Consider the following 27984-nt stretch of genomic DNA (forward strand, 5'->3'; position numbering starts at 1 on the left):
TAGAATAGCAGGGACCTTCATGGATTAAGGGACCACACTGATCATCGACCTGGATGCCCCTGTAAGTAGAGCCCACATCAGGGTTGGGGAACCTGTACCTTCCAAATGTTGCTGGAATACAACTGGTCCCATCATTCCTTACCATTGGCCTTGCTGGTTGGGGCTAATTGGTTTCCAACAACATGTGGGGACCCACCAATTTCCTATCCCTGACCTGCACACTTGCAGCCTGTGTCAGCCAATAATGTCCCAGAGAATCTACTAAGAAAATAAAGAACTTATGCTGAGTTGGACCATACTGACCATCAGTGGCTCTCCAGACAGGAGCCTCACCTGGCCTCAAGTGGGACCTCCTGCATGTCAAGGCAGTGCTACACCATCAAGCTATGTCCCTTCTCCAGTCTCTTAATCCACTCTTCTCAGTTTGTAAACACAAAGGGTTGGTGACCTTTGTGCATTTGCTGGTGTACTTTCAACAGTAACCAATCTTTTGACTAACTTTATTTAAAACGATACGGTGGTACCTCTGGTTATGTACTTAATTCGTTCTGGAGGTCTGTTCTTAACCTGAAACTGTTCTTAACCTGAAGCACCACATTAGCTAACGGGGCCTCCCGCTGCTGCCACGCCACCGCCATGTGATTTCCGTTCTCATCCTGAAGCAAAGATCTTAACCCGAGGTAATATTTCTGGGTTAGCGGAGTCTGTAACCTGAAGCGTATGTAACCTGAAGCGTATGTAACCCGAGGTACCACTGTACCACAATACCTTTCAGATATTACAAGGCCTTATTTCAAGAATGGAGCAGGTTCTGTGTTTCTGCTACTAGAGGGGGGAAAGCTGCCCATTATTAGTGAGAGAAGCGATGCTCTCTGAAAAGGTGCCCAGTATTTATAGATGCAAACTCACATATATTAAAAAATAAATGTGAAGGGATAGTCAAGTTCCTAATTGCTTTGCGAATGAGGATTAAAGAAGTCACGACTTTAAACAAATAAGGTTGGTTCTTATGAAACAGCCACACCATCATAAGTTTTGTTTTGTTTCTTTCAAGTACAAATCAACGCTGGCCTCGTTCTGCACTTAGAGGAAAATCTCATTTGTGTGATGATCACAGTTCTTGCAGGATCACTGGAGGCTCTTCCTTGTTTGGTATGACATAGATCAAGTGTACTAGGACAACAGTGGCTCAAGGCAAGAAGCTTCTGGCATCTACTGGGGCAAAGTTCTAAATATCATGTTATGCAGAGACTGGGGAAAATGGAGGAAAGGGAGCCATCACGCAGTAAAGACCAGTTTTGGATATGCAGCCCTGCCATTTCTCCTTTTATTAATTAACTTGACATTCTAAAATCATGAATGCAAATTTTTGCTCTTTGAATGGAGTTTTGCTGAGGCTCTTCCCCTCTAAACTTTCTATCCAGAACACTGGAAGCAACAGCAGAATGCCTAACGTTTAGGACAAATGATGACCCAGGAATCAATTGAAATGCACAGAGTGAGGGTCAGTAATATAAAGAGCTGCTTTGGGGGTATGTGATGTAGCAAAGTTGCAAGCATCTACTCGACACACACTTCTTCTTCATTTTTATTAAAGATTTCTTCGTTTACAAAAATGCATGCATTGTCAATTTTTTCAAGTTGCGTTTTCTACAGATCAGTTTCATTTGTTGTGAGACATTAACACACTCTTTATTATGTCAGTTGGTTATGTGAATGGGTCTGGCCCGTAGTGTGAAGGACAGCTATTCAGAGGGAAATGACTTTTAATCCTTTGCTATTGGAGGCTTGTGATAAGCCTGCTACCATGCTTGCAAACTAAGCAGGGCACAATGGGATATACTGCTGCGGGGCAAGCCAAGCATGAAGAGGTGACCATATACCTGCCTGATTGACAGACAAACAGCAGTTGTGCACCTCTGCCTCCAAACCACTCCTCAGCCTTCCTCCTAAAGGCATACACTGGCTAAGAAGTACCAGCTGCCTTTTAATTTCCTTTCCTGATTAGTGCAGACTTTGTGTGAATCAACTGTTAAGTGAATTAGCACAATACATTTTCAGCTCAACAATGCAGCCCCAGTATCAAATCAAATATTGGCACAAGGTTGGGCGAGCAATCCGTAAATGGGAGAGAGGAGAATCAGCATTCCGCAGTGCTCAGGGCAAGCAACATATTATTAGTGCAGGTGGCAGCGGCAACACTGGGGTCTCTCTCATAATAGTTTGTCTGCGGAAAACTGTGAATCGTTTTCACATTGTTGCAAATGTCAGATGTCAGCCTCTCAATGTCATCTGCGTCTCTGCCATTGTTTTCAACAAGACCTGCTGTCGCCTCGGGGGGTTTAGGCTTCTCATTCCAAGAGAAGTCATCACAGGATGTGCTACTAGTCGCTTGCAGTTGGTAGAGAGAACTTTAAGGCATCACACGCATCCCTCAAAGTGAGCAACTTCAAATGAGCTCTGTGACTGAACTCAGCTGGACCTGGGCTTTTCTGCAGTAGGCAAGCGGTATCTGCTGCCTAAACTGATAGGCGTTATTCGGCTGCTGATTCCTTTTGCTCTTCTCCCAAGTGTCAGAAATGTTACGAGGTTGGTGGTCTCCAGGCACCTATCCACACAAGAGCTTTATGCTAGTGTGGCTCAAAATAGGAGGTGGTACTCAAAATTGTTCAGGGGCTGTACATTTTTCACTATGCAGACACTCACCTGTATTGATCCCCCCAGTATAAAGATCTCAGGTGGCAAATGTCTACCCAGAAACTGTGAAAGGCCCATTGTAATTTAGTTAGACAACACTGGACCAGATGTGCCAGTGCTCTGATTTAACGTATTATTATTATTATTATTATTATTATTATTATTATTATTATTATTATCACCCTATACAAAATACAAAATGCATAATAAAAATAAAAACAACAACCCAATAGCCCCCCCTAAAAAAAAACATTTTAAAAGGGCATAGGATATAAATCAGATCTACCAAAGGCCTGGTTAAAAAGGAACATTTTTGCCTGGTGCCTAAAGGTATATAATGAAGGCACCAGGCAAATTTCCCTAGGGAGAGCATTCGACAGGGAGCCACTGAAGAGAAAGCCCCTTCTCGTGTTGCCACCTTACAGACCTCTTGATGAGGGGGCACACAAAGAAGGGCCTCAGAAGATGATCTCAGGGTCTGGGTAGGTTTATATGGAAAGAGGCGGTCCTTGAGGTATTGTGGTCCTGAGCCATTTAAGGCTTTATAGGTCAAAACCAGTACTTTGAATTGGGCTCAGAAACTCATTGGTAGCCAGTGCAGTCGGACCAGGATCAGTGTAACATGCTCAAACCGTCTTGCAACTTCTTTTATCCTCATACCCCTTTGAGGTAGGAGGCAGATGTGAGTTACACAAAATTCTTCACCAGACAAGATGGAAGGGTAATTAATTTTCCATGATATGAATCCAAGCTGAATTTTCAATGGTAAGAGCAAAATCTTAATCTACAACCAGGTTTGGTAGATGCAATTAACAGTCACCTAGGGATTGGTTTTAGCACGTGAGCCGTGATACACAAGCAAAGGTTTCCCAGCCACAGAGTCTTCTCCATCTGTTTTCAAGGGAGAAAGCAGATCCGTGCTTACATTCCTTGGTGCATCTTTGATCCCTCTGCTCTACTGAAACCAAAGGGGCAAGTCACATGTGTAAGAGCTACATTCGTGTATAGCCTCTCTGGAAGGTAGGGAGAATTTCCCCTATTGCAGACCAGCCTAGATCCAGCAACCTTCCTATCTGTACTGGAACAGCCAACATCATCAACAAGACTCCTGACAATCCATTTTGACTAAATTCCACGTCCCCTAATACGGACCCCCCCCCCAATGAAATAGCTGAAACCATATGAAAATTAATAAGAAATAACATTTGGTCATTAGTCCTCAAGCAGAGATCATTTGACTTGATGCCAATGTAGACTCTCAGAGAAAAGTCTCTACCTGGGTGTGGGGGAGAGAATGGAATCCAGATTCCGTGAAGAAAAAAATGTTTCCAGTTTCCATGTAGCTTTAGGCCATTCTGCAATAAAATGTAACTGTTCAGAAAGCCTGCAATTTCTGGGTCTGGGAAGAGACTGCCATTTGATGGAGTGCAGAAGCCTCAATGAAGGACTGACTTCAACGCGCCTGTCATGTTAGATGTCTGAATTTTATGAGCACAGAAAAAAAGAGAAACAATTCAGCTATAAAAACAACATTTAAGTTACATTAAGGATATGATTTAAAACAATGAAAGAGAATGGTTAAGCATAAAAACCTGGATTGACACACAACAAGCTTTGCCTGGATTCTAATGCAAAAAGAGAAGGAGGAGAGGGAGATAGAGAAATTTTTAAAAAGTCAGTTAAGACTGTACATGATTTTATTTTATTTTATATTTAGTGGAATTGCCTCACTGGTAGTTTAGACTTTTCTTAATACTTTATGGTTAGGTAAGAAAATGTTTCTTTCATAAGGGCAGATTAAAGCTGATGCAGGTCAGAAATAATTATGGAGGCCTCTATCATTAATTTATTTGTGGAGGTACATAGTTGTAAAGTCCTATTCCGTTAAATAGAGCATGTCCCCCCTCCCTTCCCTTCCCTTCCCTTCCCTTCCCTTTCATTTCATTTCATTTCATTTCTATACTTGTATCTAAACCTGTTCAGCAGCAACTAAGAATTCTCCAGGTATCCCTTTTTCAGTCACCCAAGCTTTATTCCAAATGCACAAGAGTTAATTGAAGAATACTGAAGTGGATTGAAATGCACTCTGTGGTTATTTCAACTGCCAGCAGATGGAACTATTGCACCCATTAATTTTGATAAATTCCTTTTTTGAGCACCAATATTTTAAAACCATCGAAGCAGAACTGGCTTGGAGAAGAGCTGCCATGCTAGCTTCCTAGCAGGCGGGTTGCTGTTGTTTACCAGAGTGGAAAGCGAAAGGGTCGAGCCAGCAGGGAGACCCACTGGCATGCTGCAGACCCACTGGCAGGACAAATTCAGTGCTTGCCCCTCTCTATTCCCAAGAAGCAACAGCAACCCACTTGCCAGAAAGCTAGCATAGTGGCTCTACTCCTGCGTCACTTCTGCACTGAAGGAAGTGATGGGTTCAGCTCTGACTCCTCTCTTAGCACATGGCTTCCATAATACACCAGTATGAACTATCAAAAGAGGTCCATTCAACCCTAATACAAGATTTCAGGGGGTGGGAATCTTGGACAATTTCATCTCCCCATATACACACATAGTCCCATAACCTGATATTGCAGCGACTTGTCTCCTGAGCTTGCATTTCCTAGCAACTGGTATTCAGATGCCTACTGACAATGTGGGAAGAACATAGTCATTATGGCTAGTACATCATGTGGCATGACCAAGTACTATGCAGGACAACTGAGTTGGTAAGTAGGGTGTTGATGCCAGCAAACCTATGGAAGTGGAGCAGAGAGCTAGCAACAGTGGCTAGAGCCACATTGTCAGAAATGGTGGATGATCAGCTCCCCATGAACTTACAGGCACCATACCTTTTGATCAGCTGCCGTAGCTTTTCAGACCTTCCCCGCTATAGCATCTGAGCTCACCTGAAGTCCACTTTCGTTTCCCTTGGCTACTGCAACCTTTGGGGAAAAGGAGTAAGAGGAAGCTGCTGGCAAGCAGGCAAATATGTCTTGTTGTTGTTGTTGTTGTTGTTGTTGTTTAGTCGTTTAATCGTGTCCGACTCTTCGTGACCCCATGGACCAGAGCACGCCAGGCACGCCTGTCTTCCACTGCCTCCCGCAGTTTGGTCAGACTCATGTTTGTAGCTTCGAGAACACTGTCCAACCATCTCGTCCTCTGTCGTCCCCTTCTCCCTGTGCCCTCTATCTTTCCCAACATCAGGGTCTTTTCCAGGGAGTCTTCTCTTTTCATGAGGTGGCCAAAGTATTGGAGCCTCAGCTTCACAATCTGTCCTTCCAGTGAGCACTCAGGGGTGATTTCTTTAAGAATGGATAGGTTTGATCTTCTTGCAGTCCATGGGACTCTCAAGAGTCTCCTCCAGCACCATAATTCAAAAGCATCAATTCTTCGGCGATCAGCCTTCTTTATGGTCTAGCTCTCACTTCCATACATCACTACTGGGAAGACCATGGCTTTAACTATACGGACCTTTGTTGGCAAGGTGATGTCTCTGTTTTTTAAGAAGGTGTCCAGGTTTGCCATCGCCTTTCTCCCAAGGAGCAGGCGTTTTTTAATTTCGTGACTGCTGTCTCCATCTGCAGTGATCATGGAGCCCAAGAAAGTGAAATTTCTCACTTCCTCCATTTCTTCCCCTTCTATTTGCCAGGAGGTGATGGGCCCAGTGGCCATGATCTTCGTTTTTTTGATGTTGAGCTTCAGACCATATTTTGCACTCTCCTCTTTCACCCTCATTAAAAGGTTCTTTAATTCCTCCTCACTTTCCGCCATCAAGGTTGTGTCGTTTGCATATCTGAGGTTATTTATATTTCTTCCTGCGATCTTAATTCCGGCTTGGGATTCATCCAGCCCAGCCTTTCGCATGATGAATTCTGCATATAAGTTAAATAAGCAGGGATCCCCTTCATGGATCACTGCCTTGATGTCGAAGGGGCTTGAATAACTCAGAGAAGCTATGAGCTATGCCGTGCAGGGCCACCCAAGATGGGCAGGTCATAGTGGAGAGTTTTGACCAAACGTGATCCACCTGGAGCAGGAACCGGCAAGCCACTCCTGTATCCCTGCCAAGAAAACTCCATGGACAAAGACAACAGGCATATAAAATATGTCTAGGCAGATATTAATGCACTCTTAGCTTTTTCTAAGGCATACAAAGAGTCTTAGTTGGTCAGATGAAGGGTCCATTTTTTTCATCATTCACTTTCTCCGAGTGACCAATCAGGAGCCCAACGTCCTGATCCAGCGTGTGTCGGGACAGGGGGCAAATGGTGTTCACCTCTGAACATGGAAGCTTGTTTATTCATTTATCTGTTTATGTTACACCTGCACCCCACCCTTTCCTTCCTCTTGGTGAGTCTCCATTTTAGCCTTTCATCAACCCTGTGAGGTAGATTAGGCTAAGAGACAGTGACTGGCCCAAAGTCCCCCAGTCAGCTTCATGGCAGAGTGGGGATTAACACATGGACCTCTCTGGTCCACTCCTCTAACCACTGCACTGCACAATTCTCTTCTATTCTGAATCTGCCTGACTATATCCAGATACACTACCCCCTTCTCAGCTTTCCCCTAAAGTTCCCAGTCATTTGATTCTAGTATTGGGCTGTGTTGTTATCTACTGCCTTGCTCCACGGGAAGTCTAGCCATGGGACCGAGTACAAGAAAGAAGTGAAAGAGGAAGGAGCAGCTCTCCCTTGCCAGAAAAAACATCAAGCGAGTCACTTTAGGAGTTCGATCCTCCTTTGTAGAGATCAAAGGAAGGAAAGGAGCTGCAAGGATGGAGCGATAGACTTTTGGAAGGAAACAGAAACAGCCTCATGGTTAATTTGAGCAGAGGTTCATCAGAGATGAATGATGGGACAGGTTTTCAGTACTGGGGTTGCCTAGGACCCTTGAATATACATAATAATAAAGATAAAGAAGAGGGCACCTTGGAGCACATGCAAAGTGACTTTTCAATACTTCTCAATGGCTGCCTGTCCCATGAATCTGATGATGAGGCAAGAACTTCCAGGTCAGAGGAGTCTGCTTTATCAGTGCCACAACAATTGGCATGGTTCCTCCTTCTTGCACCCAGCCCTGAACTTTGGGTACCATTAATAAACTGCAAGCTCCTTAAAGTCCATCCCCCTTCCACTTTGGGCAGGGACTGGCTACACTCCAGAGTTCCTGATCCCAGCTTAGCTTGAAATCACAGCCAAACAGCTAGTCAGGGCTGCTGACTTTATGCTCCACTTTTGGCAGGAGCTCCCACTTGGGGACTCCCATGTGAGTGGGGCTCACACTGGGTGCCAAATTAAAAGGGCAACAAATACAAGCCCTACTTGGAAAGGAAGCCTTGGGAGCACATTTTAAGGCTGCCAAATTTTTGTCTTATCCTTGGTGATGTCAGGTGGGTGGGCGTGACTTTGGGAAAACAGCCACATGGGAAAAATAAGGACCATGGTGAGGTCTAATGAGGCCTGTGGGTCAGAAGGACTCCATCACTGCACTAAGATGCTAAGGTTGCCTTTGACTCTCAAGAACTAACAACAATTATAATACAATTATAACACCTCCTGGTTTATTATTATCCAGTGGGGCATACATTTAACCACATGGAGTGATACGTGGCTCCCCCCCAAACACTGCATTAAGAGGCAGCCCAAAAGGAGCTGTCAGGGGCCTGGAATTGTGGGACTGCTTGGGAACAGAAGAAAGTTAGGATCTCCTTCTCTTGGACCACAAATTTATTTAAAAGGGGGACATGGCTTTTCCAATCACGTGTACATAGTAATGTGTCAGGCTTCGGGGACTTGGCCTCCCCCCCCCCCAGATGGCCTCCCCGCCCCCCCCCCCGACTGTATATGAGCAGGACAAAGCAAAAAGAGTCGCTTAGGATTCAAAGAGCCTTTAATGATCACAGCAAAAGAACAAAGCAACCATTCTCAGAATGAAGGTGTTCCCAATTAAGGTTTCCACCCACTTCCCCCCTAGTCACTTTCGCTGCTTGCAACCTGATCTTGCAACCACCATGCTTTTTGTGTAGCCACCTTATCTGATCTACATGACCTTAGACTGATAGGCTGGACACTTTCCATCGAGAGAAAGAATCTGTTAGCTCTCTCACTTCCATGTCTTCTTCACTTTGCTGTTCACCCCCCAGTTCTTCCCAACTTTTGTCTTCAGAACTATGCCCCTCTGCAAACCACTGTTCCAAATCTATACTGCTCCACTGCTCCTGGGCAGCTTCAGGATCCTGGTCAGGGGCAGGGAGAGGGGGAGGCTCCACCATTCTTCATCAGAGCAGTACTCCTCAGCCTGGTCTCTGACATAATAAGACTTTTGAAACAAATTACTTTTTTGGGGGGTGGGGTGTTCCAGATAATTTCTAGTTTGTTTTTAATTTTCACAGCCTCAGCTTTCCATCCATGCATAGGTTCAAAAGCGAGCGGTTTGTAAGTCTTTTAACAAATGAAACTCAAGTCGGATGGATAAGTGTTGCAAAGTACTATGGCCTATGATTTCATTTTTTCTGGCCACATTTCACATACCCGTCCATAACACCATGTGTGTAACAGGAGACACAGACCCCCTCATCCCACAGATACTCAAGTGAGCTCACCTTTCGGTATGTTTACCCGGGTTCTGATTATAATTACACTGCCTGCCTCTCCAGTTAGGAAGACTGAAGTAAAAGAGCTTGATTGACTTGCATACAAGTGAAACATACCGCCCATCCCATCATGATAATCTCCGAAAGGGTTCCTCCCCAATCATCAAGGCTGTTTATTATCATTACAAGTTTTCTGCCATACAATTGCTTAGTTAAAAAGAGAAAGTACAGAGTGAGGGGGGGGGGGGGAGAGAGAATAGAGTAACTTTTCAAAAGGAAAGAAAATGTCAGTGGTTTGTTTTTCCAATATGTACGTTTCAGCAACATAATGTACTGCAGAGTTGATGCTACAGATGGTTGCGGGGAACCAGAAATGTTTCCAAGAGGCAGGGAAGGATGTACTTTTTATATCTCTTACCCAGGGCTAATGCTTTTCCAGGAGCTTTTCAGGACTGATTAAAGTGGAGTTCCATTGCCTCTTGACGACTTCTTTAAACCTGAAAGAAGGAGCCACAGGGGCCATGCTAATTGTGATAAATGCATACTAATTAAGTGCTGGAAGTTGCATTCATGGTTCCAAAAGGGTTTCTTTAAGGAAAAGAAAGAAAGAAAAGAAAAGAAAACACTTGCCGTAAGTGTTAAACCCATTCGGGTAAACAAGAACCCTTCTCCATAGGTCAGAAGGCGCACAGGGCCACAAACACGGGCTCTGTCTCTCCCTTCTCTTTGCTCAGGTAGGTATCTGTTTTCATTTCTTAAAGCATCCCAGTTAATTATGGCACATGTTTCAATTAGTGTTCCAGCCCTGTGATCAATGACCCACATGCCTTTGAGAAACAGGCAAGACGCACAGCAGGATTCCTCCAGGAACGAGTTCATGACAAAACTGTGTTTAGGTTCCAAAGGGTTAATCCCTTCAGATGTGTAATTTAATACATCATAACTGCTGAAAATTGGAGTCCGCATAATTTATTTTCTTTGGTCTGGGCACATTTGCCTGTTTGGCTGTGGTCTGACTTCAGAGAGACACACCTAAATCTCTCAAGGGTCCCATGTGGCCCGTGTCAGTTGTACAGCAAGCCTGTGGTACTTGGACGGCGCCCAAGGATTAGGTGTTCCTGTGAAGGTTTTTTTTTTTTTTTGGCTCTACAAAAGCACAAGGATGTCATGGGAATAAGCTGCGCTCCTTTCCCCCCTGCTCTCCCTTGAAGGCCACATATCAACGGGGTATCTAACCACTCAGAGCCAGGCTTTGCACAAAGGTATACATTAAAATAAATAGAACATGTAAGCAGAACAGAACAGAAGAGGGAAGGCGGCTTGGCTAAATGGAGACAGGAAACAATTGCTTCATTGTGTGAGGAGTTAAGAGCATGGAATTGCAGAGTGTAGCTCCATCTACAGGAACATTTGCAAAACATACGCTCTGGCTGCAAGAAAAGTGGAGGGAATCTAACAGGGAAACTTCCCTCCTCCTGATTTTTTTGGGAGTTTTTTTAAAAAATAAAAATATTTCTCTCTTTCCTCCTGATTCTATCCTTTTTGTGTCTACCCACACACCTTTCCCCCACATTAAAAAAACATGAATACTGAGGAAACTTATTGGTGTTAGATGTCTAGGAAGCATTTTGTACTTCTTAAATACCTCCTGTTGCTTATTGCCATTCCTTATACCCCCCATTTCAAAATTCACTTTCCTGAATATGTGGCCCTCACGGGGTGGCAGAAAATGTTCCCATATTCAGTCCATAGTTGGAGGAGAAAGTTTGGGCCCTTCCAGCACGGCTATGACATTTGTTTGGCTCTACAATGTGCTCCTCAAACAGCCTGAGGAAAGAAAAGGGAAAAAAAACCAAGAACAACACAACTTTTGCTATTCACATGGCTTCTGCCTTTAAGAGTTAGAGCAGCTAGCAAAGCCACCCTTGCTTTGCTGTGCTGGTTTTAGTGTAAAACTCTTGCATCTGCTCCTAGCCAGACGTCACGCTTTGCCTGTGGAGGCTGTGTGTTTTCAAAGAAAAGGCTTGGGTCACGAGGGAGAGCGAGATAGCTCTGGGGATGAGTAACGGGATCTGAAGCCTTTCACCTCGAAGCCATTAGCTTGAAACTTTGCCAAGGTTCCTGCTGGGCTGAAGTGGGAGCTGCTTGGATCTCACAGAAGAGGAGAGTAACAGGGCCTCAGGTCGAAGTTGCGGCTTTGCAACAGCTGCTTCGGCAGCTTTCACTAGGTGACATGTGTGCTGGCAACCTCATTCCTGGCCCTGCTAGATTGACTGCACCAAAATGGTTGCATTGACAGTTCTCTACCTCTTCCCCCATTCCCACCGCACACTGAAAATCCAGCTACACACACAAAAACACACACACACCAGTGCAAATTCATTCAGAGTATAAATTCAGGAGTTTGGAAATTTGGGAATGGGAAAGGGAAGGGGGAAATGAAAGGGTTCTGGGTTTAGAAGCAAGTTCCACTATATACAGTGGTGCTTCCTAAGTGAGTGTGTTTAGGATTGCAGTCTAAAAAAAAATAATCCATCCATTTTGCAACTGGGATGGAAATGAAATGTGTCGGAGCAAAATTCGATTCAGTTTTCACTTAAGGGCAAGTCTACCTAATGAACATTTTCTGCAACAGCACATGAACTGAAAAAACCACAGCTGCACTTTGAAACTTTGAATTTTGAGATGTAGTTCTTCATCCAAGTAATGTGTAGCAAAAAAAGAATGCAGAAACTAGGTTAAAGTGGATTACCGTATTTTTTGTCCCATAGGACGCTCCGTCCCATAGGACGCACCTAGTTTTTTTGGGGGGAAATAGAGGAATTTCCCCCCCCCCTTTATTTCCCCCCCAAAACCAGGTCGGGGAAACCAAACCAGGTCGAGGAACAGTGGGATGGTGACGCTGTGCCTCCCCACTGTCCCCCGAGCTTGTGGGGCTGGCCGATGTCTGCCCGAAGCGCAGGGTTTTCTGCTTCAGTGCGCCCCGCGCTCTGTGCAGCAGGCTGTTATCTGCAGCCTAGGGAGCCCTGCGGGAACTCCCGCAGGGCTCCCCAGGCTGCAGATGTCTGCCCGGCGCGCGGGGCGCTCTGCTTCAGGGCGCCCGCGCGCCGGACAGCAGGCTGCTATCCGCAGCCTAGGGAGCCCTGCGGAAACCCCTGCGGGCTCCCCAGGCTTGCTGATAGCTTCCTGAAGCCTGGAGAGCGAGAGGGGTCAGTGCGCACCGACCCCTCTCGCTCTCCAAGCTTCAGCAAAAGCCTGTATTCGCCCCATAGAACGCACACAGATTTCCCCTTCATTTTTGGAGGGGAAATAGTGCGTCCTATAGGGCGAAAAATACAGTATGTTAGGAAATATTGCTTTAAAGAAAGGTGTATTATATATGTGTGCGCGCACACACACACACACAAAATCAGCATATTAGAATTCACTCTAAAATGTTGATTAATGTTCATGAGGTCTTCATTAAAAATGCACACACACAATATGGTACAAAAATGTGGGAACTAAATTTAAGACTGGAAAAATGGGAAGCTAAGAAATACTGAAGTTGACAGATCCGGCCATCCCTAGCTGTGTGATAATATACCTTCCTGCAATCATTTCCCATATTTGTTAGTCCTTGCTGCCCGGGCACTGTACACTAGAAGGTGGGTTCAGAGGATCTGTGGTGATTGCACAGAGCAGATGTTAGTCTTCTCAGATCTATTTCTCTGTCTCTGTCTCTTTCTCATATTTCATAGAACCCAACTCCTAGAGGCTGAGAGGGCTTCACCCTCCCATAAGTTGGGGGCCTCTTAAAGTTGATGGGCATTGCCATTCAAATGGTGTGTGTGCACTGCATCATGTGATTGATTATGCAGGGTGGGGCTTACCTGCTCTCCCCCCAATATTTTGTTCAGGTTGGCACCCCTGGCTGATGGGAGTTTGAGTTTCTGTTTTATTTTATCCTTGTTTTAATGTATGTTATTTATTGTTGTAAGTCACTCTAAATTAATTTTGTTTTAAAAAGCAACTAACAAGTTTAAATAATAATAGTCTAAAACATTTGGAGCATTGCAGATTGGTATAGCCTGCATTAGACTTAGGTAAGAAATATTCTCTTCCATCTCCATTGAATCACTTGGAATTGAAGACCTGAGAAGTTCAAGCAATTGTATTTTGAAGAGCCACATTAGCTTGCCCCAGTATCAGAAAAACAAAAAGGCCCACATTACTGGTGGATTGATCCAAGGCATAACCAGTTTCTTTTACCCCAGACAGGCAGCTGTAACTGCAGTCCTTGCTTCAAGGAAAAGTTTTTGTCCTGTGATTATTATTACCTAGTTTACAAAGACTGTTATCAAGAAAGCTCTCTAAATTGGAATTAGCTAGTGATCCAAGTCTCTGAAGCCCAGGGCCTGGAAGGGAAGATTTCTTAATTACACCAGCAGGGGCTTGATTTCTGTTCCTAATAGAGCTGGCTAATGTTGTTGAATATTGGTGGTGCACAAGCATCTTTTGCAAGGGCATCATGTGCTAACCTCTGCTTCACCAGCAGACAAAATCCCTGTTCAGAAGCTGTGTTAAACATGTGCCGAATCAGTGTACCTGTTTGTTTGTTTACTTACATGCACAGTGGGGAATTCAACATGGGCGCATGTACAATCCACTTAATTCTACACGCTTACATAAGAACATTCATGGGTGGTTTCCTCAGTCAGTTTCACAACAGAGGGGAGGTAAAAAAAGTGGCAAGCAGGAGATATTATTGCAGAAGGAACTCTGAGAGCCAGTAATTAGATGCCGTTCAAAAACAGCTTTAGTAGATTTGGGCTTCTTGCTGTTGGTCATATTGGGATTCCAATAACTTTTAAAAAGACAACAAGCATGCAGCACATCTTCAGTTGAAAGTCTTCAAATGGTAATATGTTATATCACCTACTCAATAGCTCAGAAAGACAAGTGGGTCAAAGAAAAGGCTGTGCTTCTGCAGAGTTTAGGGCTTTGGGATAGGATAAGAACAGTGTTAGAAACTGAGATATGAAAGCTAGGAGCTAAATGGCACCTTAAACGTAGGCTATGGGTGCAACAACGGAATGGCTAGGCGTGTTTTTTGTATAACAAGAATACAAAGCTGAAAATGAATGAACTGAGGCTAAAATATAATGTTCATTTTTCACATGGTCTAGTCCTTCCCCTGCCCACCCCTCTAATATTCTTAAGAAGGTCTCTTCTCTGGTCTTCAGAGAGTAGCTGGAAGAGGGGAGGCAGAAAAAGGTCCTCCTTTCCTTCCACTCTGCAGTTTTAATCTGAAAACCTAGGCACAGTAATGTGCCCAGAGCTCAGAAAATGCTCGTGCTAATGAAATTCCCTATTGCAAAATGTGTCTAGAACAATGGGAATTTCGAACACTGGATGAGAATAACAACTCCAAAAGTATTGGCTAGCATTGTGAAATATAGAATATTTGGGGATGGACCCAGAGGTGTACTTATGGGTTTGTGAAACGGGCACAAAAGAAATCACCTATCAGACAATGGAGCATATGACAGATGTGTGTGACACCTTCTTCTTCTGGAGAAGCTTCCCATTATCTTTTTTGCCCTTCCTCCTTGCCTCACCCTCACTCAGGATGCTTTGAGTACCTGGGTCACATAACATGTAGTAATTTTTACTGTGGCTATTGCAGTAAAGTGATTGGGGGAGCGCCAATACAGCCAATTGCCAGGGGTGTCAATACATCTGTTTGCCAAGGGTGCAAGGGATTGTGGCTCCCGCTTTGCATGGAAAAGTCCCAGATTCAGTCCCTGACACCTCCCAGGTAGGTCTGTGAAAGCTGTCATTGCTCCCCCACAAAAAAACCTGGAGAGTTGTCGTCTGTCTATATAGACTTAACTTAATGAATGGGCTCCTGCCAACCTAGCAGTTCGAAAGCACGTCAAAGTGCAAGTAGATAAATAGGTACCGCTCTGGCGGGAAGGTAAACAGAGTTTCCATGCACTGTTCTGATTCGCTAGAAGCGGCTTAGTCATGCTAGCCACATGACCCAGAAGCTGTACGCCGGCTCCCTCAGCCAAGAAAGTAAGATGAGCGCCGCAACCCCAGAGTCAGTCACGACTGGACCTAATGGTCAGGGGTCCCTTTACCTTTACCTAAATGAACTGAAGCAGAAGGACCAATGGTCCATCTCAGAATAAGGCTACCTACCTATTTATTGGCTCTTCAGTCACTCCAGGCATGCACAGTGAGGGGTGAGTGTGAGCTCCACTATTGGCAGGCACACATATAAAACATCCTTGAGGATCCTCCTCAAACTCTGCTATCAATTGCCTCTGTGCTTTTCCAGAAGCCAGGAAGAAGTGACAATGGAAGCTTCCTCCAACATCAGTACCAAGGCCATTGCTTCTTTATTGGTCTGAAAGATAGGAAGAAAACCAACTAGAGCACATCATGATACTCTGAATGTACAGTGAGGAAAACGGATAGGAAGTATTTATCATTCTCATAATACTTAAGCCTGAAGTTAACCAATGATGCTTTACAGGGATGGAATCAGGCAGCATTTCTTCGCGTGGCGCAAAACTATACTGTGGAATTCACTTCCCCCAAGAGATAGCGAGGGCCACCACTGCAGTCAGTTCTAAAGGGGAATTAGACACATTCCTGGAAGATAGGGCTATCAGGGCTACTAGTCTTCATGGTGACTCCATGCTGTCTCCAGAATTAGAGGCAAGATAATATCAGTTTCTGGGGAGCCTGATCAGGAAACTCCTCTCACCAATGAGATAGGCTTTTGGGTATCCCACAGGCATCTGATTACCCACTGTGAGAACAGAATGCTGGACTAGATTGGCATTTGATTTGCTCCAACACAGTTCTTCTTTTCTAAAGGACAAGAATAGGGGAAGGATGTTTGAAACAGTTAGCAGTGCTCTGAAAGCATCTAAATGGGATATGAAAATAACTTGCCCAGTAGTCTCTCTCTCTCTCTCTCTCTCTCTCTCTCTCTCTCTCTCTCTCTCTCTCTCATATCCAAGTGCCTAGGAACTAACCTCCATCCCCTTTCCACCAAGCAGTCAGATTTCACCTACTTCAACACAACCATCACAGTGGTACCCTTGTTTTTTCCCCTATCAATTTCATTCTTCAAATGTTTAGCAGCCTCAAGCTGTTCTGTGTCTTTGTCACGTGCTTTGTCTTTGGGGGAATTCTAATTAAAATACCCTCCCCGAATACCTTATGTTAGGGGTGTTTTGTTTTCACTTTAGCCTGCTGAGTTCTCTTGCACCAACATAAAGTCCCTTCTTCTGAAAGGCCTTGGCTTTATAGCATGTGACTTCCCACCAGATCAAAACAGAAGCAACTCTTCTCAAAGACCTTCAAAGCTGCTTCAGTATATTCCCTGCCTGGAGTAATAAGAGCTGTAAAGTTCATCTGCTTCCTTAATTTATTTGCTCAGCTACCTCCCTTCTCCCTTCTCTGCTACAGCACACATTTGCAAACTGTCCCTTTGCTAAGCTCTCATCCAAGGAGGAGGAATTTGTCTTCGAAATAAAATGTGTCCATCTCATCTTGAAATATATTCTTTTGATACTTGATCACCGGGGACTTAATCCCAGAAAAATTCCCATTGACTTCAATAGTCTTTGGATCAACCCCCTAAATTGTCATAAGAAGACCCTGCCTCCTGTATTATGTGTAATGTGCAGCTTATAGCTCAATGCAAGAGATTTTTTTTTTTAAAAAAAAAATTACTTAGCATTGGAATCCTGATTTCTTTTTGACACAGAGAAAGAAATAGCTAGAGATTAAACTTCCATCTCCAACCCCTTGAGATGCTCTAATAAGCTAATCTAGTCAGTAAGATATTGCAAAAAATAATAATAATGCAGCAACACACATCTGTAGCTGCAGTTTAATGGCATGAGTAAGGAGAGAGCCTAGTTGGCCTATTAGTTTATCTTCTTAAGGCTCTTGGGCACAATTCCCAACGTTCTGGGTTCAGTCCCTAAGTAGGTCAACATATCTCCCCCTCATTTCCCCTCCTCTACTAACCACATCAATAAAAGAGACATTTCAACAGAAATGTAAAGTTTACTTATTTAAGAAGATACTTTTTTAAACATGAGAGATTGGTCCAACATTGTAGTATGGTGTAACCAATGCAGTCTAGAGTATGTCTTGTATTTTAGAATGTTGTGGGTAGATGTCATGCCTCAAAATCTAGAAAATGCTTTGGGAGTAGGGAAATTCCTTTATCTGAGAAAGAAGACACTAATTCGCACAAATCTATATTCCTGAATCATGATAAGGATGCAGGGTGGGGAAGAAATGTCACTGTACAGCCAAATTTCATTGACACAGAGCATTCTCATAAAGGCAAATCACGTTAGGGGTAGGAAACATGGCCGATTTGACATTTGAGGCCAAATCTAAGGAAAGGCACAACTTTTGTGTCATGTTCTGGGATCTTCTAGATCAAATAAAGATGAAAGATTAACAAGTGGTACCAGGAGCATAGCGAAGAATGATCACTGCCATGATTATCATAAATAAGTGTTAAAAAATGGGCAAGGTGAGCATGAGATCTTGCAATATTCCAATTTTGAGCTATAGTCCTGTTACCGTATTTTTCGCCCTATAGGACGCACTTTTCCCCCTCCAAAAATGAAGGGGAAATGCGTGTGCGTCCTATGGGGCGAATGCAGGCTTTCGCTGAAGCCTGGAGAGCGAGAGGGGTCGGTGCGCACCGACCCCTCTCGCTCTCCAGGCTTCAGAAAGCTGTCCGCAAGCCTTGCAAGCCTGGCGGGAGGTCCCGCGGGCTCGCAAGGCTTGCGGGCAGCAGCCTGCAGCCCACAAGCTCGGGGGACAGCGGGGAGGCGCAGCGCCGCCACCCCGCTATTCCCCGACCTGGTCTGGAGGCTGGGGGGGGGGAGAAGCAAGCTTGCTTCTCCCCCCCACCAGCCCCACAAGCTTGGGGGATAGCGGGGAGGCAGAGCGCCACCACCCCGCTATTCCCCGACGTGATCTGGGGGCTCGCTGGGGGGGGGGAGAAGCAAGCTTACTTCTCCCCATTGCCAGCCCCACAAGCTCGGGGGATAGCGGGGAGGCGGAGCGCCGCCACCCCGCTATTCCCCGACCTGATCTGGAGGCTGGCGATGGGGAGAAGCAAGCTTGCTTCTCCCCCCCCCCCCGCCAGCCCCACAAGCTTGGGGGATAGCGGGGAGGCAGAGCGCCACCACCCCGCTATTCCCGACCTGATCTGGAGGCTGGCGATGGGGAGAAGCAAGCTTGCTTCTCCCCCCCACCAGCCCCACAAGCTTGGGGGATAGCGGGGAGGCAGAGCGCCGCCACCCCGCTATTCCCCGACCTGATCTGGAGGCTGGCGATGGGGAGAAGCAAGCTTGCTTCTCCCCCCCCCCCCGCCAGCCCCACAAGCTTGGGGGATAGCAGGGAGGCGGAGCGCTGCCACCCCGCTATTCCCGGACCTGGTCTGGAGGCTGGCGGGCGGGCGGGGGGGAGAAGCAAGCTTCTCCCCATCACCAGCCCCACCAGCTCGGGGGACAGCAGGGCAAGCCGCTGCCCCACGGAGGCTAGAGAAGCTGTCCCTGAAGGCAGAAGAGGGAGACGGAGCGCTCTGTATCCCTCTTCTAGCTTGGGGATGGCTGCGTAAACCTGGGCGGGAAAAAAATTTTTCCCCTTGATTTCCCCCCCAAAAAACTAGGTGCGTCCTATGGGCCGGTGCGTCCTATAGGGCGAAAAATACGGTATGATGTTCTCTCTTGTTGCTTGTTATGACCTTTCTTCCTAGGTGAGATTTTCACGGTCTACACTGATAACTGGGACTCTTGTGGCTCCGTATAAGACATTATCTTTGCTCCTATATACCTACCTCCCATTCTTTTGAACAGGTTGTTGCATTTTTTCCCATTGGTTTTGGAAAGGCAATCTGCGTTAGGAATAAATAGACATGATAACATATGCCTGATTGCAATTTCCTCCCAAGCCATTGCACTAGCTGAGATTTACTTTGCATTCAAGGTTGAAATGATTGCTGTAACTGGGACTGAGAAGGAAGATTAACCTGTGCCAGATTAACCTGGGGATTTTCACCCTTCTCCTGCAACTTGTGGCTTGGCTCACTTTCTAGGGTCATCTAAATTCATCTGTAAATGTGTGCCCTCTTTAGAGTACAGCACATTGGCCACCATGCCTGCTTTAGGCTGGATAATGAGGTTTAATTGGGGTCTGATGGTTCTGTAGAGGATTCTGCCCTTGGGGCTTTGACTATTTCCTGTGCTTCCATTATACTGAAGAAGTGTGGTGCAATCGCTGCTGACCCATGCATATCTCTAGGGCTCCATTTTTTATTTTTGTTAAAAGGGCAAAGGAATGCAGGTTCATTATATGCTTACCTAGCTAAGCTGATGCACCAAAAGCCAAACGTTCTTTCTTGGAGAACTAGGTTCCCCGCCCCCCCCGCCCCCCTCTCCCCTGGTCTTTGGTAACTTTTCTGCCAAAACCCAACTGTAACAACAAAAGTTTATAAACAATGAAAATTCCAGCTGCTTGACATCAGCAATGTGAAGCTTTCACTTCACACAGATACAAATATTTACCCTGAGCTCTGGCAAAGCTTGCCTTGCCCATGTCACCCTTAATCATACATTTCTCTTTGATTGAGTTATGCTTTCCAGTACGTGATTTGATCTGGTTTACTTTTTAACACATCCCAGAGGCTTCGTCAAAATCAACTCTGTGCAGGCCATGTCATTTGGTAGCTGCCAAACATGCTACTCAGAAGGACGTTGGCAAAGGGGAAGAAACAGGACAACCCCCCCCCCCGCCCCTCTTGCAAACACACAGACACCACTTAATTGCTCTAATAGATGTATTTCTTCTTCTTTTCACTGCTGTTGTAAAGCAGTGAGAAAAGAATATAGGCAGGCCTGTTCAGGGCCTGCATCTCGAGCCACTTTGCAATTAAATTAGGATCCTGGTCCAGCTCATCTCACATGTGTAGCTTCATACATGCATTCCTTCCACACAAACATCTATAGGGATACTGAAGCTGTCTTATAAAGAGTCAGATTCAGTTCACGTAGCTTAGTATTGTCTACAGGGAATGACAGCAGCTCTCCATCATCTGGAACAGTCTCTCTGAACCCTACCTGGAGATTCCTGTGGTTGAGCCTGGGACATTCTGTGTGCAAAGGAGATGTCCTGCAGCCCTTCTCCATAACTTCTAATCCATCACACAATAAGAACAAGTGCATCATCTCCACCCCCCCTGCATCCCTCTGCAGGAAGGGCTGCTTTTCTACTCATGTAGGCTCACTGCATGATTTGACCTCCTGAGCTTTCAGGATTCTCCGTGAGAAGAAAGACCAAGTTCCCTGTTGCAGAGATCTGCCTCCAACTCACAGAGGCTGATGAGGATGTCAGTGGAGGTCAGAGCAAGCACATTTATTCCCCTCCCCATGCACTTCTATGAGAATAGACTGCCCACAGAAGGCTGGAGTGCTTCTTGAGAACTACAAACTCTCGGAATGCATCTGAATTTCCTAAAAATGTGGGGAGGAAAGAGGGATCCTGCCCAGTGGACCCACTCTCTGATCTCCTTTGCCAGATGGGCTTTCCCACAGCCTCCACGTGTTCATTAGCTGGTGTGAAAGAAACCTCTATGTATGCATGGCTAGTGCTATTTTTCTAGAAAAAGAGGTGCTGGAGCTCACCATGAACATCTCCCTTGTTCTCTTAGAATGGCAATGGTGTCTACCTGAGAGGTGCCAGAACTAAGCTGCAGTGAGCTCTGGCTGGGGTGGGGGAAAGCCCTGTGCATGGCTGTCCTAAGTCAGATCATTGCTCCACCCACTGCCTATATTGATAGGCAGCAGCTCTCTTGACGTTTCAGAGAAGGGGTCTTCCCAGCCGTATGCCAGGGATGGATTCTTTTGCATGCAAATTGGTGCTCTTCCACTGTCTGGTCCTTCTAGTCCAGCACTTGCTATTCTCAATTCCTGGGTGTAATTCTCCGGGGTCTCAGGCACAGCAGCATTTCCCAAACCTGCTTTCCCAAATCTTTTTCAGCTGGAAATGCTGACAAGTGAAGTTGGGGCCTTCTGCAAGCCAAGCAGTTGCCCTACAGCTGATCTTCGGTCCCTTCCTACATAGAGCCACCTCAGACACAATGCATTCTTCTGTTGATGCTGAGCAGATGTGCTGCTCCTGAATGGGATGTTGCCAGAGCACCACATGCCGGATGGAGAAGAACAGAATCTATTAACAAAACAGATATCATGCTGGTGGCGCTGTGGTCTAAACCACTGAGCCTCTTGGGCTTACCGATCAGAAGGTCAGCAGTTCAAATTGCCGTGAAGGGGTGAGCTCCAGTTGCTCGGTCCCAGCTCCTGCCAACCTAGCGGTTCGAAAGCACACCCAAAAAATTGCAGGCAGATAAATAGGTACTGCTCTGGCGGGAAGGCAAATGGCATTTCCTGCTCTGGTTTCAGTGTTCCGTTGCGCCAGAAGCTGGCCACATGACCCAGAAAAACTGTCTGCGGACAAACGGCTGCTCCCTCAGCCAGTAAAGTGAGATGAGCACCGCAACCCCAGAGTCGTCTGCGATTGGACTTAACTGTCAGGGGTCCTTTACCTTTACCTTTTTAATCGACATCACATTGAGTGACATTCAAACGCTCTGCGAAAAGTACTAATGTATTACAGCAATATCCTTGTAGGAATGCTATGATTATTATTTTTTAAGTCAGTTGCTTTTCCAATGCAAGCCTAGGTAAATAGTTAAGGAGAAGAATTAGTCATTACTTTTGCTTATGCATATTACCTGGATTTGAAAGGCTTGCTTACACCCCATGACAGTCTCTGTATGCAATTGCAATTCAAGAGATTGCTGGTAACGGGCAAAATCCAGACAAACCTGAGATTAATCACCAACAGCCACCATAATTTAAAGGGCCTTGGAAACGGCATCCCCAGCTGGTCATTTAGAGGCAAGGCGCCTCCCACACAAAGCTGGCTTCGATAAACAGATGGGCTTGGCTTCATGCCCTAAGGGTCAATAAACTCGGACTCAGAGGACCCATGGGAATTCATACACGAGCAAGCGAGGAGGTAAAAGCTTCCCAAACTTTAAATTATTCTGTATTACCTTATTCGAGGGCCTTGCAATTTACTGGGAACAAATTCCGGTGACACTCCCATCATTAGTCATGCACAGCATTTGCATCTCTGTACTATTGGCGCATATCTATCTGCTTGCCTGCCTTCTTCCCCGGAATGGCTTTTCTCAGACCCTCCAAGTGTCCCTATTTTCCAGGGACAGTCACAGATTTACAGAAGCTGTCCGAGTTTCTAATTTGATCCTAGAATGTCCGACTTTTCCTTAGGGTGTCCCTATTTTCAGCAAAGAAATATTGGAGGGTATGGTAAGGTAAAGGTAAAGGGACCCCTGACCATTAGGTCCAGTCGTGGCCGACTCTGGGGTTACAGCACTCATCTCGCTTTACTGGCCAAGGGAGCCAGCGTATAGCTTCCGGGTCATGTGGCCAGCATGACTAAGCCGCTTCTGGTGAACCAGAGCAGTGCATGGAAACACCGTTTATCTTCCCGCCAGAGTGGTACCTAATTATCTACTTGCACTTTGACATGCTTTCGAACTGCTAGGTTGGCAGGAGCAGGGACCGAGCAACGGGAGCTCACCCCGCCACGGGGATTTGAACAGCTAACCTTCTGATCCGCAAGCCCTAGGCTCTGTGGTTTATCCCACAGCGCCACCCACGTCCCATGGAGGGTATGGTAGGATGTCCCTATTTTCATTGGAGAAAAGTTGGAGGATATGGAGTTATCTGACCCCTGAGCCATCTGAAGGCAGCCCTGCTTAGGGAAGATTTTTTAAAATGTTTAATGTCTTATTATGTTTTGATATATGTTGGAAGCCACCCAGAGTAGTGGGGGCAACTCAGTCATATGGTTGGGGTATAAATAGTAAAATTTACAGAATCACAGGATAAAATCACAATATGAAAACACAAAACACATAATCAAAATAAAAACAACCCAATAATGCCCCCTCCAAAAGTTTGCATTTTGTTGCCTTTACATTTAACTTAATGGGGTGGAATAGCCAAAGGGTGAAGTAATTTATAGGGCTAATTATGTAAATTATTCTGATATAATTTTGCCACAGTGGGCAGCGAACTGCTGTGGTACAGAAACAGTCCTGCATGTGCCCAAGAAGAGGGCAGAATGGAAAATGCCTTCTTACATCCCTACCTGGGACCTTGTACATGTGGACGAGAGCTATGCCCCCCCTCCATAGTAATAAAGCTGTGACAAGGGATGACGGGTTATTGGTTGAAATGTCACGTCACAGTAATGCATTTGATGCCCAGCAAAATAAGCAAGTTAAAATTCAAGACGCCATATTAGGTACATTTCCATGCTTTCGCTTTGTTCTTCCTCTTTTCATGTGACTTTCTTTGTCATTGGTTTTCTTTCCTATTCTGCTGTTCTTGTCTCCGCTGACCCTTCATCCTAGTTATTTCCTGTTCCTTCTTGTTTCTGTCTGATCCCAGAAGATCTTTCTTCCCCAACCTTCCATTTCTCTCTTTCCACACACAACCACACAGTGTTACTATGCCACAACACTCTAACAGGGAAATACTATAAATGTGTAGTGTCTGAGAGCAAGACGTAAAACATTCAAACAAACCCAGCAACCCAGTAAGAAATGTTGTATTCTTATTATATTAAATATAGAAAACAGAATTTTCTTTACTTTTTGTATTGATCAAATTACACTGATGGATTTGGAACTTACGTTATTTGGGCAAGGCATTTAATTACCTTGCTCCCTGGTAGCTGAGCCTGGGAATCTAGCCCATTACCTATAGTTTAAATAGTTTCCCTGGGTACCCTTATCTCCAGCTTTCTGACTCTTAACATCATGCTTACTGAAACAAATAAGAATGGTTGTTTATTATAGATATGGGAAAGGAACGAAGCCCACACTGCTCAGGTTTCAAACGCCACAGTAGATAATCTCTGAACCAAGACAAAATTCATGAATACAGAGCACTCAAATATTAGGTTTCAGTGCTTCATTTTATTTACAGTTTACTGGGCTTGAGAAGGGTGGCAGGTGAGCAATCAGGGAGGAAGCTCTTTGCGACCAATGAACTTCCGCTGCTCCATTACTGGGAAGGAGTGTTTGTCTTCTCTGCTGAGTCTGATGGCGATGCTAACAGTTAGGCCCAAATGTCAAGTCCATGTTGCAGTGAGGGTAACACGTTCACCAAGAAGGTAAAGAGGACCTGTAATGTCCAGAGTCATCAAAAACTAGCTATTCAGCAGGTGTATGGAACAGTAAGAAAACGGAATTTCTGAGGAGGGCTTTGATTCATTTATGTAAGTGTGTGTGTGTGTGTGTGTGTGTGTGTGCCCCTATATGTGTTGGATTGTAAAATATTTTGTAGAGGGTATCTATGCTTATGTAGGTATAGTGGCAGCACCCAGAAGCAAGAATTGGAACACTTTGCTCCCTCCTCTGCAAGTAGATCTGTCCAGAGCTGTCACAGGTTTTGTAGATCTGCTCACCTGCCCTTTATCATATAACATGGTGGAAGAAAACAGCATAGGTTTTGAGCAAACTGGGAAGAATGTAGGAGCAGCATTACAGTGTGGTGTTTTTAGACTCTGGAACTACTTCCAAATGCAGATAACAAGTCCTGCTGCATTTTATTTTAATGTACTGTATTTAATGTATTTTTAACCTTCTGTTGGAAGCTGCCCAGAGTGGCTGGGGAAACCCAGCCAGATGGGTGGGGTAGAAATAATAAATTACTACTACTACTACTACTATTACAGTGGTACCTCTGGTTATGAACTTAATTCGTTCCGGAAGTCCATTTTAACCTGAAACTGTTCTTAACCTGAGGTACCACTTTAGCTAATGGGGCCTCCTGCTGCCGCCACCACGCAATTTCTGTTCCCATCCTGAGGTAAAGTTCTTAACCCGAGGTACTACTTCTGGGTTAGCATAGCCTGTGCCCCAAAGTGTTGGTAACCCAAGGTGTTTGTAACCTGAGGTACCACTGTATTTGGGGTCTTCCTGCTCCTTCTACTGAATGGGGCTCTGGGCTTCTACCTGGTAGCATCACTGTGAAAGGGCTGGTAGGCCATAACATACTTGTTGGTGGGAATGGACCTTCCATTCCAGAGATTAGCCTTAGATTTGTTCAATAGCATGTATCATAATCCCTCTGTCTCCAATAAGGCTAAACTGCTCATTGTGTTACAAAAGGAAGTTGACTGTGGTGCATGACAAGGTCCAAATACAATGCATATCTATGAAAGGCAAGGTCAACCTTATGTACTTTCTTTAATGGATATGAAATCTCTCTCTCTTTATATAGAACATCAAGCATCTAAAATAATTAAAAATCTACTGGCATGCATGGGAGAGCCTTTAATTGCGCCAAAAGTCGAGTTCCTTCATCCCATCATTGTTCTTCAATCTCACACTATTTTGAGTAGGAAACTTTAGTAAAAAGGCTTTACAATTAGTAAATGAAATATAAACAAATAAAAAAATTGAAATAATACATTATTCAGCTTCCTTCCCTCAAGCTTTAGATTATAACTGTGACAAATACTGTCTTGCTACAATTATTATTATTATTATTATTATTTACTTTTACGGGATAATTTCTACTCGAGAAGGGCATTTTATTTATTGACTTAACTTCAACAGCAGAACCAACAGAGGGAGCAAAGGAGCTCAGCCATCCAGCTATTGTAATAAAATTTAAAGGCTGCTTTTTGTGTGTTTTTAATCACTTGGTAGTATTTTCAAAGAAAGGGAGGAAGAAAACAAGGGGAACTTTGCCAGCAAAACAGGAACTACTTAGAACAAAGAGGGTAATCAATATGTATTTACCATGTCCTTGCAATAAATATGGAGTCAAGCAAAAACAACTTACAAACTGTCGTCCAGACAGCAGGACACAATGCTACAACAGGAGGCATTTGGAAATGGATGATTTTTCTGTGTTTTTACCCAGAATGCTTTCTTAGTTTCTCATAGTGATATATTAACTTCATATCTGCACCAATAAGTACTGATGGGGTTACTTTTGGGGGTGGGGTGCCAGAGTATGGGGAGCTAGGCCCATGGTTGGGTTAGGGGGCTTTAACCTTTGCTGTCTCCATTATCATACCAGCCTAGATTGTTCTGCAGCTCATATATGGAGGGGAGGGAACCCTGCCACTGAAGTGAGTAGTTATTCCAGTACAAATGTCATAAACAGGAGTTCTGATCTACAAAAGGACCACAGTGGATGATGTAGGGTTAAAGTGCCCCTACTACCACTCTAGGGTCCCCACTCACTGACCTTGCAGTCTGTGGGGAAGAAGAGCACTGCACTTAAGGACACAGCTATAAGGATTTGAAAAGGCATGAATTTCTCTGCTGACCTTTCTTCATTGCATGCAGCCCTGTTTCCATTCCACTGCAGTTCAACTTCCAACAAAAATTATGTTAGTAATCTCACTATCTGCTGTGGTGAAATTTTACATTACGTTTTCCCCTCGCGATTCATTTAAATGGAAAGGTAACACAATGTAAAGGGGGGGGGAAACGTCATCAATTATGTGATGTGTGCAAACTGAAAAGAGCAACAACAGCACACATTGATTGTATTTACTAGGTTGATTTCTATTCAGGGCATGAGAAGAAGAAGTGAACATTGGCAATTTCCACCACAGGTGTACCCAGAGGTTGTTGGAACACCCATCCCCTGCTGGGAGTGCAGTTCTGCCCCCTCTAAAACAAAAACCACATTTCAGACTATGGAGTGTATGATATATATGTGTGGGCTTTGCACCACTGCTCTCGCGGTTAGATCAAATGCAAGAGAACCTTTCCATCCTTCTTGCACTGTTACTCAAAGGCGTTTTGTGTGTGTGTTTGTGTGTGTGGGCAGGGGACACCAATGCAATTCCTTGTTAGGGGTGCAAGGGGCCTTTGATTTCCACTTCTGTTTCCTTCAGAATTCTCCACTGTCCTTAGGCCCTGATTCCTAATTCTATCCCAGCCTTCCCATACCTTCCCTTTTTAACAATGCAATCCTAAAATTACTGGGAATGACCACCATTGCATTCAGTGGTGCTTGTTATTATTATTTCAAGGAGAGAGTATACACAAAAGAGCTGCCTAGTACAGTTCCCAGTGAAGTCTTGACTGAATTGAATTGGGAAGCCGATCAGAGATAAATTATCTCCCCATTTGTATGCATGCCACAGATCCTTTCTAGGGTTTCAGTGCCACTTTTAATTTTTTTTTGACCCAATGAACCACAACTGAGAAACCACAAAAAAATCCACACGGAAATACAACACAATTGGCATTATCAATCCACAACTAAACACAACTCCACAGGACATTCATTAAGTCCCTCTTTACCTACCAAGCAATCTATATTTGTGGTACATTTGGGGTGTCTTGTCCCTTTCAGAGTTTTAGATTTCAGCTTTCACATCATGCAGAGCCGCATGGAAATGCGTAGGTTAAGGCTAGGACTACTATGACTGATCCTGACTTCATGATAGAGTCATTTAAATGTTCCTCCAGCGGGGACGCGGGTGGCGCTTTGGTCTAAACCACAGACCCTCTTGGGCTTGCCAATTGGAAGGTCAGCAGTTCG

General features: G+C 44.8%; 1 long non-coding RNA gene across 1 annotated transcript in view; it reads right to left on the bottom strand.

Annotated features, from left to right (window-relative positions):
• Positions 1 to 9600: 9600 nt before the first annotated feature.
• LOC310833838 overlaps positions 9601 to 27984 on the bottom strand; it is a 28887-nt gene continuing 10503 nt past the window's right edge. The window contains exons 3-4 of the long non-coding RNA XR_014558958.1: positions 15470 to 15677; positions 9601 to 9780 (exon numbers count right to left, since the gene is read on the bottom strand). This is a non-coding gene — a long non-coding RNA (uncharacterized lncRNA). The remainder of the gene's footprint in view (positions 9781 to 15469; positions 15678 to 27984) is intronic.

The sequence above is a fragment of the Podarcis gaigeae genome (assembly GCF_964106915.1).
Source record: "Podarcis gaigeae genome assembly, chromosome: 1".
Classification (NCBI taxonomy): Eukaryota; Metazoa; Chordata; class Lepidosauria; order Squamata; family Lacertidae; genus Podarcis; species Podarcis gaigeae.